Consider the following 12,212-nt stretch of genomic DNA (forward strand, 5'->3'; position numbering starts at 1 on the left):
CAAAACTCAGGTGAGAGTAAGATGATGAACCTGCCAGCACTCCAGGCAGCTGAAGGAGCGCTCCAGTGCTTCAGTCCTGAAAGCTGGGGGTGCGTCCATTATAGGAGGTTTGCGGGGGGGGGGGGGGTTGTTTCTTAATTACGAAATATTTAAGATGTACAAATGGAGAATAATATAACAAATACCCGCATACCCATGACCCAGTTTATGAAACAGAACATTACAAATTCAACTGAATTATACTCAGCGTAGCTTTACGCAATCCCATTTCCTTCCCTTCCTGAAGAAGTCACCCCCACTCTAAGCCGGATGTTTCTCTTCTTCAGGTAAGGCAACCAATGGTCTTGGTGCGCCTGAAAAATGGAGGGTTTCCAGGATATGGAACTTTCAGCAGTAAAACAAATTTCTAGGCAAACTGTGATGGTTGGTCACCTTAACAGGCATATTTTATACTTTTACTACGTTTATATCAATTCACACATAATATATTGTATTATATTCTACGTTTAAACTTTATGTAAAGAGGATCCTTATGCATTAGTATTCTACACCTTGCTTTTTTAAAAAATTCAATATAACATTTGTGAGATTGAGTCATGTGGACAGTTATAGCTCAAGCTCGTTCATGTCACAGCTCCAGAAGATTCCACCACCGGGATGCAACCACAATTTATTTATCCATTCTGCTGCTGGTGAGACATTTTGGTTGTTTCTAGCTGTTTGTTTCAAACTGTGCTACCATTTAGCACTATCGTTTCTGTCTCCAAGCACGTGTCTGAGAACTTTCCTGTGTAGGAGTAGAATTACTGGACTGTCTTGTACACCCATCTTCACTTTTACTAGATAACTGGAAAACTGCCCACCAACATGATTGGACTAATTTTCCTCCCCATTAGCTGTGTTTGAGGGTGGCTATTTCTCCACATCTTTACCAAAGTTTGGTATTATCAGACTTTGAAAATAAGTCTTTGAAAACAAAACTTTGAAATCTAAGGGACATGAAATTCTGTGGGGTTTTTTAACAAACATTGTTTGTGCTGTTCCCTACTGATGTTTATGTGTGCTAAAATGTAAATATTCATCAGATTCTGATCTGTAGGATAATGACTTTGTTCTCACTGTGGACTCCAGGTGTAATTTTTTTTTTTTTTTTTTTTTTTTGCGCTACGCGGGCCTCTCACTGCTGTGGCCTCTCCCGTTGCGGAGCACAGGCTCCAGACGCGCAGGCTCAGCGGCCATGGCTCACGGGCCCAGCCGCTCTGCGGCATGTGGGATCTTCCCGGACCGGGGCACGAACCCGTGTCCCCTGCATCGGCAGGCGGACTCGCAACCACTGCGCCACCAGGGAAGCCCGTAATTACTTTCTGAATACACAGAAACCATCACAATGCTTGTCACAGAGCAATCACTCAGTATATGCTGGTTGACTTAGTGATCAGATCCATCAAATGTTCTATTTCTTGAGAATGTTTTCTTTCTTAAATATTTATGGAGGACCGAATCATCATTTATTCATTCAGCAAATGTTTATCAAATACCTACCATGTTCCGGGCACTGTTCCCAAGCGTGGGAATGTAGCAGTGAAATAAACAAAATCCCTGCCCTTGTGAGGCTCATATTCTAGTCTTACGTACTTAGCTCCAAACTGCAGTAGATGAAGATACAGCGGATCAGTGAGGCATGAAGTGGTCAGAGAAGGCCTTATGAGGGAGATGAAGCTAGGCTAGACTTGGAGGATGGTGTGCTTAAGGTATCCAGAAGGAAGATACAGGCACAGCGAGACGGAAGAGAAAGGAATGTCTTTGCAGCAATGGAAAGAGGAGCGTTCTGGTGAGCAGAAGGATTTAAAGTTGGAACCAGAGAGTAGACCCAACAAAGGGCCTTGGAAGGAAGCTCAGAACTTCGTATTTGTGGAGTGAGAAATCCTGACTGAATGTTTTGTAACAAGGAAGCAACATGACAAAAGATCCGTTCCAGGAAGATAGGTCTGGTTGTCACCTGCAGAATGCGTTTAGTGTGAAAAGTCTGGAGTCTGGGGGTCAAACAGAGGCTGCTGCAAAAAGCCAGAAGCCTGGGAGTCTCCTAGACGCCCCCCCGCATACCCTGTCACCTCCACACACACACCTGCATCCAGGGAGTGGCCAAGTTGCACTGATCCAGTCTCTCTAGTAGCTCCTGGAGTCACAATGTTGGTAGATGGTTTTCCTAAAAGGCAAACCTGATCATGTCACTTCTCTGTTTCACAACCATCAACCGCCTCCATACGCCTCACAATAAAATCCGAGTTCCAAGACATGGTTCACAAGGCCTCACATGGCCTAGCTTTGCCCCCGTCCCCACGCCCTCAGAGCTCTGCATTCCAAACCTTGCATGTTTCACATTCCCATGCCTCAGCATCCTGCCACTCGCTCTACTCAAAACATGTTTCCCAGGCTTCCCTGGTGGCGCAGTGGTTGAGAGTCCGCCTGCCGATGCAGGGGATATGGGTTCGTGCCCCGGTCCGGGAAGATCCCACATGCCGTGGAGCGGCTGGGCCCGTGAGCCATGGCCGCTGAGCCTGCGCGTCCGGAGCCTGCGCTCCGCAATGGGAGAGGCCACGACAGTGAGAGGCCCGCGTGCCACAAATCAATTAATTAATTTAAAAAAACATGTTTCCCCAAATGTCTGAAATCTCTCGTTTTTCTTTCAAGGTCCAGCTACAGCATTAGCTTCTTAGAGAAGCCTTCCCATGACACAGGGAGAGCTTACCGCTATTCCCAGTGAACACCTCCATACACTCATGACACTGTGTCTGCGGGTTGGCTTACCAGTTTGTCTTCCTGCTAAAGAGTGAGTTTTTGGACAGCACGATCTCTGTCAAACCGTGGGCGTAAACAGTGCTTCTGTTAGGGTCGACTCATATCTATTTTATTCACCATTACCCAAAGCCGAGCACATACGTGCCAGTAATAAATCTTTGTTGAAATCATGGAAGAGAGAAAGTACTTAATAAATGTTGAATGAATGCATGAGTGAACGGGTTGCAAGTGTAAGGTCATGGCAGGGAAGCTGAACTAAACTTTACAACCACCTAGGGGTTCATATTTTTTGACTCACTGCCTATTGATTAAAATTTGTAAAGCTAGCCACCTTCAGGAACCCAGTTTAGATAATATTTAGTGTCCCCTTTGTGACATGCCTAATGTTGTATGGCTCACAGCCAGACCTTTAGTTGGCATATCTGTGCCGTTGAAGATGATGATGATATACATATTATTAAATAACAAGTATCCTCAGTTTCTGATTAAACAAATGGCAGTATCAAGGGGCTTAATCACTAACTCAGTCTCATCCCATAACTAAAGATTCCACACGCCACAGTGAAGATCTCGCACGCAGCAATGAAGATCCCATGTGCCGCAACTAAGACCCAGTGCAGCCAAATAAATAAATTAAAAAAAAGATGTAAAATCTCCCAGTTTACTGCCCTCACCCAGAGACATTTTCCTTCTTAGCTGACATTTCTTTTTTTGTGCACATTCCATTCATTTGCAAGTGAGGTCAAGCCATTTAACTTCAAATAAAGCCAGCCAGAGCATATGACCTTGAGATTTAAAACCACAAAATGAGAACAAAGTGAACAATCATTTTGTGTATTTTCTGGATACCACAGATCTCTTTTCAGATCAAACGTCATTACATGGGGTGTTCTCCTGCAACTTCAAAAGGAAAGGAAAACATAAGAAGAGCCCAACAAATTATTCATGTTGACATGCTCTAAAGCCTCGACTCAGAGCCCAGCTCACAGTAGGTCCTCACTTGACTGAATGAATGTTCATTCCTATTTGTTGTTATTAAGCTCTCGTATATGGCTACTTTTGACAATCATTTTATCTGTAAGATTCGTTATGTTGTTGTGTGTAGCAGCAGTTATTGCTGTTGTACTACTCAATTTTAAGAATATACCACAATTAATCCACTTGTTAAAAAGCTATCTCTCCTCCATTGGATTTCTTTTGCACTTTTGTCAAAAATTAATTGGGTGTATTTGTGTGGATCTATTTCTAAATTCTCTGCATTTGATCTACCATTACCACACTTTTTTTAAATTCATATTTTCCACAAATATTTATTGAGCATCTGTTAGGTGCTAAGTAGTTTGTTAGGTACTACAAAGAGAGTGGAGACTCGTTTCCTTGTTCTTTTTTGTTTTTCATTTTTTTTTAGCTTCCATATATGAGAGATCAGATGGTACTTGTCTGTCTGATTAATCTCATTTATCGTAATGCCCTCAAGATCCATCCATGTTGTTGCAAATGGCAACATTTCCATCTATTTTATGGCTGAGTAATATCCCATAATTATAAATCATACGTTTATATGGCACTTCTTTATCCATTCGTCCACTGGGGGGCACCTAGGTTGCTTCCATATATGGGCTATTATGAATAATGCTGCTATGAAAGTTGGGGTGCATGTATCTTTTCAAGTTAGCACTTTCGTTTTTTTCAGTTATATAGCCAGAAATAGAATTGTTGGATCATATGGTAACTCTATTTTTAATTTTTTGAGGAACCTCCATACTGTTTTCCATAGTGGCTACACCAATTTACATTCCTACCAACCATGTACAAGGGTTCCCTTTTCTCCACATCATGGCCAACACTTATTTCTTGTCTTTTGGATAATAGCCATTCTAACAGGTGTGTGGTGATATCTCATCTTGATCTTGATTTGCATTTCCCTGATGATTAGTGACGTTGAGCATCTTTTCATGTGTCTGTTGGCCATCCACATGTCTGCTTTCGAGAAACATCTATTCAGGTCTTCTGCCCATTTTTTAATTGGATTGTTTTTTTGCTATTGAGTTGTATGAGCGCTTCATATATTTTGCCTGTTAACCCCTTATCAAATACATGATTTGCAAATATTTTCTCCCATTCGATAGGTTGCCTTTTCATTTCGTTAATGGTTTCCTTTGCTGTGCAGTTTTTCCTTTGATGTAGTCCCACTTGTTTATTTTTGTTTTTGTTGCTTCTGATTTCCTAATTTCTATTACCAGTATCAAAGATGGCAACTATACAAAAATTAGGAAAAAAGCAACTCTTTATTATGTTTGTAATTTTTTTTTTTTTTTTTGGAGTACGCCTCTCACCATTGTGGCCTCTCACCGTTGTGGCCTCTCCCGTTGCGGAACACAGGCTCCGGACACGCAGGCTCAACGGCCATGGCTCACGGGCCCAGCTGCTCCGCGGCATGTGGGATCTTCCCGGACCGGGGCACGAACCCATGTCCCCTGCATCGGCAGGTGGACTCTCAACCACTGTGCCACCAGGGTAGCCCTATGCTTGTAATTTTTATTCTTGAGAATTATTTCACTTTGTATCTTGATTGTTTGAAGAGAGTCCAAGCATTTCCTTCCTCTCTCTGACATCGTTATAGCTATAAATAAATTACCTTAACTCTTTCCTCTGATAACTTTCCTTTTGCTTCCTGAACCAAGGCCAAATTCTTGAGCCAGGCCTTTAGATTTTACATAGTATGGATCCTAGTCCCTGCTGTTCCTCTGCAAGCGCCTTACACTGTAGCTCAAAGGAACCCTCTGCTATTTCCATACATGTTCCAGACTTTGCTACCTTTGCTCACACAGATGCCTCTGGCTGGAATACTCTTTTGTGCTGGCTGCAGCAGGAGTGGCAGGATTCAGAACTTCAGCTATGGCTCAAGACAGGCTCCACCACTTACCGTTGTGTGACTTTGAGCGAGGTACTTGTGCTGGTGACTCACCTGTTTGCTCTCAGACCCACCTCTTCCCTTTCCCCTTCAGGCTGTGTTTCCTAGACTCCAGCATCAGCCAATGGAAGGCAGCAGTGGGCCACTAGAGGACAGGAGAAGGGGGACGCCAGAGTGTCCCTCCTCTTCTAGTGCAGTGGGCAGCATCTCTGGCAGCAGCTCCCTCTCCTCCTTGGCTGTAGCTCCCGCCAGACTGGCCTGCTGTGGTTTCAGCTTCCTGAGGTGGAAAGAGAGGGAAGGAGTCCCGAGGATCTCTGCTGAGCCCCGCATCCTGCTATTCCTGAAGCAGTAAGACACACCCGCTGTAATTCTCATGTACGCGAGCCAAGATATTCTCTTTTAAAACTTAAGCCATTTTGGCTTGAGTTTTTCTACCATTAGCAACAAATAATATTTACTAATTTAATCCCTCAATTAATTTACCTTCTCACTCATAGAGTAAGTGAAGAAAACTATTCTTAAATCACTATAAAGCAGGGTAGAAAATGCCATTTGCTGTAGGAGACAGAAGAGAGAGGGTGACTCCCATTGGGGCCTGTGGGGGGAATAGAGCCAAGGCATTTGGCCTTTATTCAGGTTGGAATGGAAGCCCAGGAAGGTTTTTGAGCAGTGGTGTGTCAGGATTCAAGTTGAGCTGTAGGCAGATTACTGTGGGCTCAGTGTGGACCTGCAGGGCAACTGCACAACTCCAGAGGGAGCCACTGACCTAGAATACACCGTGAATGATGCTCCTAGAGCTGTACAATGTGCAGCCTTGAGCCATGCAGAGAGGCTGAAAGCGTGGTCAAAGAGCTATTGGGAGGCTATTGTCTTCCAGGAGAGAGGTGAGAAGGCCGTGAACTTGGGAAGTACCACAGGGAGGGGGATGGATTTGAGACACATTCTAAAATTATTTGCAAGTTTCAATATGAGGAGAGAAGGGGATGTCAACAGAAATAGGGGAGTTGGGAGGAAGAGTAGATTTGGTGGAGATGGAAATTTTCTTTTTAGGTAAGAGATTTTGAGTTAGTAATGGGAGAAGGCTGATGGCTACTGACAGTGGAAGTGGGACTCAGGGAAACTGGGCTGAAAATAAAGATCTGGAAATCATTCACACAGAACTGGAAGGAAGGGTGGGAGGGAGGGAGGGGGGAGGGAGGAAGGGAAGAAGAAAGGAAGAAAGGAGGAAAGAGAAAGAAAGAAAGAAAGGGAGGGAGGGAGGGAGGGAGGGGAAAGAGAGAAAGAGAAAGAAAGAAAGAAAGAAAGAAAGAAAAAGAAAGAAAGAGAAGGGAAGGGAGGGAGGGAGGAAGGAAGGAAGAAAGAAAAAGGAAGGAAGGAAAGAAGGAAGGAAGGAAGAGAAGGAGGGAAATATTTTTTTGTTAGAAGAGGGCCAAGGAATAAATGGTCCTTAGGGAGTAGCTACATGAAAAGGGCAGAGACGGAACACAAGTCAGAACACAGGAGTGAGGGATCAGAGAATCATGAGAAAAATCAGAATCGCGTCACGAGGACCAAGGGAGGAATTTCAGAAAGGAGGGGCTGGCCATTCCCATGCCCCTCCTCCCTGCCACAGTAATCCCTTTAGTGTTTGTCAAGATGGAGCTTCCATCAACCTGGGTCCCCAAGCAACTAAGATGAGCAGAGCCCTAGATGTCCCTGATGGACATCTAGCATGTCTGAGGAGTAAAACCTTTGTTGCTATAAGCCATGAAAAGTGTTTTCTTTTTTGCAGCAAAGCCTAGCCCATCCTGACCAACATGTGGTGGCCACTTGGGGATGTGGGAGAAAAAGAAGAGAGAAAGTGTGATTAGAGACTTGAGCATGTTTGTAGGATTAAGGGGGAAAGGCTGGGGAAAAGAGAAATTGGATGTAAGAGAAGGTATAGCTGGTTAGCCTCGGCTCTGGAGGAGGCCAAGGGCTGTGTTACTGCTGTGTACACCAGCATACCACAGATCAGACACACTGGATACACTGCCAACACACCTAACTAGGAGACACTTGTGACACGCAATTTGTGGCCAGCACACTTCTCTGCCCAGTGAATCACTTCTGGAGAAAGCTAAAGAGCTGATGATCAAGTATCTGCTGAGATGATTAAGTGTCAGGCCTTCTAATTTAACACACAGAAGAATGGAAGAAACATCTCCTCAGTGCCTCAGTTTTCTCACCTATAAAATGGGGACAGTAATAGAGTCTACCTCACAGAGTTGTAAAAATTAAATAAGTTACTACACATAAAGCATTTAGAACAGCATCTGGCACAAAGTGAGTTCTATTTAAGTATGATTTCAGAACCCCTTCAGGTTTTAGGATAAGCTCTAAATATGGTGGTGAAATCTACTAATAGTTTTTTTTTTTTTTTCCTGCAATCACTTAAACAACAAAGAAGAATTGTAAGGAACAGCAAAGCTCTGGTTTCCAAGGAGGCAAACAGGCATTGATGAATACATTTAACATCTCTACCAGCTTCAAAACTAGTGTTAGTAAATAAAAATCAATCTTAATTTATCTTATGCAGCTGTGCCATTTCATCTAATAGGAATTTCTTAGGGAAAAAACAATCAGACTCAGCACAGGTAAAAGCCCTTGAATACTTTCAAGGAGTCATTGAAAATCATACTGGGACAGAATTTCAGGGTTAGAAATGATTCTGGCTGATAAAATACATTCTGGGCATCTCAGACGGTGTCTATAAAATACCAAAACCATCAACAGAAAAAGTCAAAAGATCCATTGTTTTATAACATGATTCCCAAGCACTGGTTTCACTGATGGTTTTAAAAAATTGATAAATCAATTGATTGTTTTGACACTGTAGTGTAAGGGTTGGAGAGGCTTCTTTAGAAATTGGGAAGCGAGGGTCTAGAACATTCTCTCTCCCACTCAGAAAAAGGCTTTGAAATATCCCAGAGTGGGCCAATTCAGGGAAAGCTGGTGAGTCTCCAAGATCCAGGGATAAAACAAACATTGCTGAACATTATTTATACTTGTCCTCAGTAACATCCATGTACTTGAGCATTTCCAGCCATCAAAAGTGCAGATTTGGATTTTGGAGGTCATATTGGCCTCAATAACCTTGAAAGAAAAGGTCAGTGCTGGAAATTGATGGCTCCTTGATGCAAAGAGACCTCCCTAGGTAGCTCAGGCCAAATTCAACCCAACTCTGGGCTTCTTTACCAAGAGAACTGGACAAATCAGTCATGCCTAGCCTTTTAAGGACAACTGGCTGCAGCTTCTGCTAAGACAAGTGAACCAAGCTATTCCTTACATCAAGGTAGCCATGCTCTAGACCACGTGACCTATCTGTTCACCATGCTGGTTCATCAAGGGGGATGGGTATATGGAGGGCAGCCAACTCATTGGCTGACTAGTGACCTGTGCAGTGGCCTGGAGCAAAAAACTGCCCAAAATAGAACAACGGTAATTAACTAAACCAATCAAATTCTCTCTTGAGACTTTGAACGGGTAAATGGTATCAGGTAGGTTTTGTTTGGTTGGTTGGTTGGTTGGTTGGTTGGCTGGGTTTTTTCAAAGATGCAAGAAAACCCACAAAGAGGATCAGAAGGTTGGAGGCTGGCTAGAGTATGTTCCTGGCAGAGAACCACAGTGAAGGGGGGGAACTCGGGCTGCAGAAGGGAGATGAGATTACCTGTCTCTAGAGCTCCCCATTCTCAACGACTCCAGTTCCAATTTCTGTGAGGCTCACTGAACAGATATTTCTGGGTTGCTGCCGGATTCCTCTCGTCCTTTAGGTTCTGTGTATCCATAAAACAACACAGTACTAAAGAGAACTGAAATAAATCTATTTCTTGCAACCAAAAGAGCTGACCTAACACACCAGGTCTTCCCAGGACACCTATGGGTCCCTTGGGGCTACAGGCCAGCCAGGAAGATGCTGCAAAGGCCCAGAAGGTGCTGTTCTGTGAGTCACAGCAATGCATTTTACAGGACAATTTTCCTATCACCTGCTGAGGCAGTAGGAGGAGGCACTGAGATGTCAAATCACAGGGAGCATCTGCTCGAAGCTGTGTTCCTCCAGCATAACTGAGGTGGCTGGAGGGAGACCAGCCTTCCCACAGGCAGCTGGTTTGAGATCCCACCTCGGTCTGTGGCACACTTGTTAAGGCCAAGGTGGAGTTTGTGGATGGGTCAGGGTGGGAATCAATCCCCACTGTCACAGGAAACATTCTAGAGTTAGAAGAGCATCCTTGTATTAGAGATGTGTGCTTCTTGACGGCTTATCCAGAGAAAGCCCAGATTTCTTTGTTTCCCATCCCTTGTTTAGGACTTGATTCTTTCTGCTCTATTTTCTGAGAAACAGTTGGTGGTGAATGACTCTTGTTCTTAAGGCTCAGATACAAATACAAGTTTTTCACTTTTTTCTATGGGCTCCTGATCTGAAGCAATATGAGAAAAGACAGACGGTTTTCACCAAGGTATCTTATCCCAGAAAGAACTGAGTGGGCTACAGTCAAAAAGAACATCATACTTTTTTTTTTTCTTTTTTTTTAACCACTTGAATGAAGACTGTCCTCTCCTGGAGAGCACTGACCGCTCTTACTACTGCATCCCTAGCATCTAGCTTAGTGTCTGCCACAGACACTCAGAAAAAATGTTTGCTAAATGAGCAAATGAGTGAGTTGGTGTTTCGGTGCCTTGTGGTTGAGTAGATTGCTTTGGAATGATCATCAATACAGGTAATACAAGGAATCTGCTGGGCTAGACCCCATGCATTTAGGACCCACTGAAGGGGCCAGCGCTCGGGGTAACTCACACAGCTCCCTGGGACCACTGCCTTGACTTCCCTCTGCTGCTCACACGTTGGTGTGACTTCAGTAGTTAACACGCTCTGCTCTATCAACAGACTCCCTGGGCTGAGTTTGAATAAGGCAGTAGCAGGACCCTTGCTAATCTAAGTCTATACATGATGCTCTGAGTATCTTCTCAAACTCCGAAAACAAATATTTTAAAACAAAAACCTGGATAGTAAGTTGGAAAGTTCCTAACATTTTTCTTCTGTAAAAGTGCAGCATTTTCTGTTATTTAATGTAATGGAAGAAATCCATAACTTCAAGGCCTCTCTTATTAGTGCCCTCTTCCCCTCTCCTGTCCATTCCCCTCCAGAAATAAGCAGGTCGTATCTGCAGGCTTCTTCAAACTCTACCACAACATTTCCTCAGGAAAAAATCCTTTCACACACCATGCAATAAGTATTGTGCCTGGCAGAACACAGACAATTCAGAAATATTATATATTGTTTTAGCGTTGCCATCTCTCAAAACAAATCACTTCATCACCATACATACATCTTTTAAGATAAATCCCAAGTGTTTGCCGAGCATTTTTTAAATTAGTCAATTATCCTCACCAGTGGCTGTGACTAATCAAAAGTACTGTCATCATATTCAGATATGCAAACTGGCTATAGCCACAGCCAACTTCAAGAATATATCACTATACCTCATGAACTGATACAAACGTCTTGCTCAACCCAGAAAGGATTCCTGTGATATTTCTACACAATGTGAGAATTCAGGAATTTAGTTTTAAGTGACTACTGAAATAAACTTTGTTACGTAATCTACATGAAGATAAATAAACCAAAAGGTTTTAAAAAAAAAAGGGAAAGGAAAAAAGAATCAACACCTACATCATTTTTTAATGTCTGTATCGTGTTCTATTTTATGGTCATAACAATATTAATGATGTGTTATGACTAACATCCTTATAGCTAAATCTTTGCATGTATTATTTTTTCAAGATCGAGTCATATTGTGTTTTTCTACAGGAACAAAACAGTATATTTATAGGAAAATAGCTAATTGAATAAAATATGTGTCTTTATATTTTCAGATTTACTGGCAAGTGTTTCATTAATAGTTTCCTGATATTCCCCAAAATTTCATAAAATGAACTTGTTTAAAATTTTTACATTCACAAATGATTAGGAAAATATAATAAGAATTTTGATTTTGTCTAAGTGGTGTTTTTGTTTTCATTTGGAAACATCACAGAAAATACATATTTAATTAACTGCTTTTTATAATTGCTCTGATCATGAATATAGGATAAAATGAGTATTTCAGGAATATTCTCACTGTATCAAAGTGTGAAATTAAAACAGAATTGCAGGAGTTGGAAATTCCTACTGTCAGTAGCCTTCTGTGAACACAATACTTATGTGATCTATAGAATTCTGCTTTCATAACTTATAAATTATTTCTGTCATCAGAGATTATTAAATATGAGTCTAGCCTTACTGAGACAAACTTCTAGCAGATACAACAACTTGCGGAACAAATACCGTTATTAAAGGCAAAACCTTGATAATCTCCTAGGAGCAGTGAAATAAATTCCACAGGTATCAGAAGGGCATTTTAAATAGCAATAAAATTAAAACGATCCTCAAATTATGAATGCTTCATATATGCAACTTCTGACATGAACCAAGTGATCAGAA

At 42.3% G+C, this 12,212-nt stretch overlaps 1 long non-coding RNA gene across 3 annotated transcripts in view; it reads right to left on the reverse strand.

Moving 5' to 3' along the window:
• Positions 1-2,499, reverse strand: part of LOC109547201 (uncharacterized) — a 35,390-nt gene extending 32,891 nt beyond the window's left edge. For all 3 annotated transcript variants that reach the window (XR_012324230.1, XR_012324229.1, XR_012324231.1), the window contains exon 1: positions 2,126-2,499. This is a non-coding gene — a long non-coding RNA (uncharacterized lncRNA). The remainder of the gene's footprint in view (positions 1-2,125) is intronic.
• Between the last annotated feature and the right edge of the window lie 9,713 nt (positions 2,500-12,212).

Source organism: Tursiops truncatus, chromosome 11 (assembly GCF_011762595.2).
Source record: "Tursiops truncatus isolate mTurTru1 chromosome 11, mTurTru1.mat.Y, whole genome shotgun sequence".
Lineage (NCBI taxonomy): Eukaryota > Metazoa > Chordata > Mammalia > Artiodactyla > Delphinidae > Tursiops > Tursiops truncatus.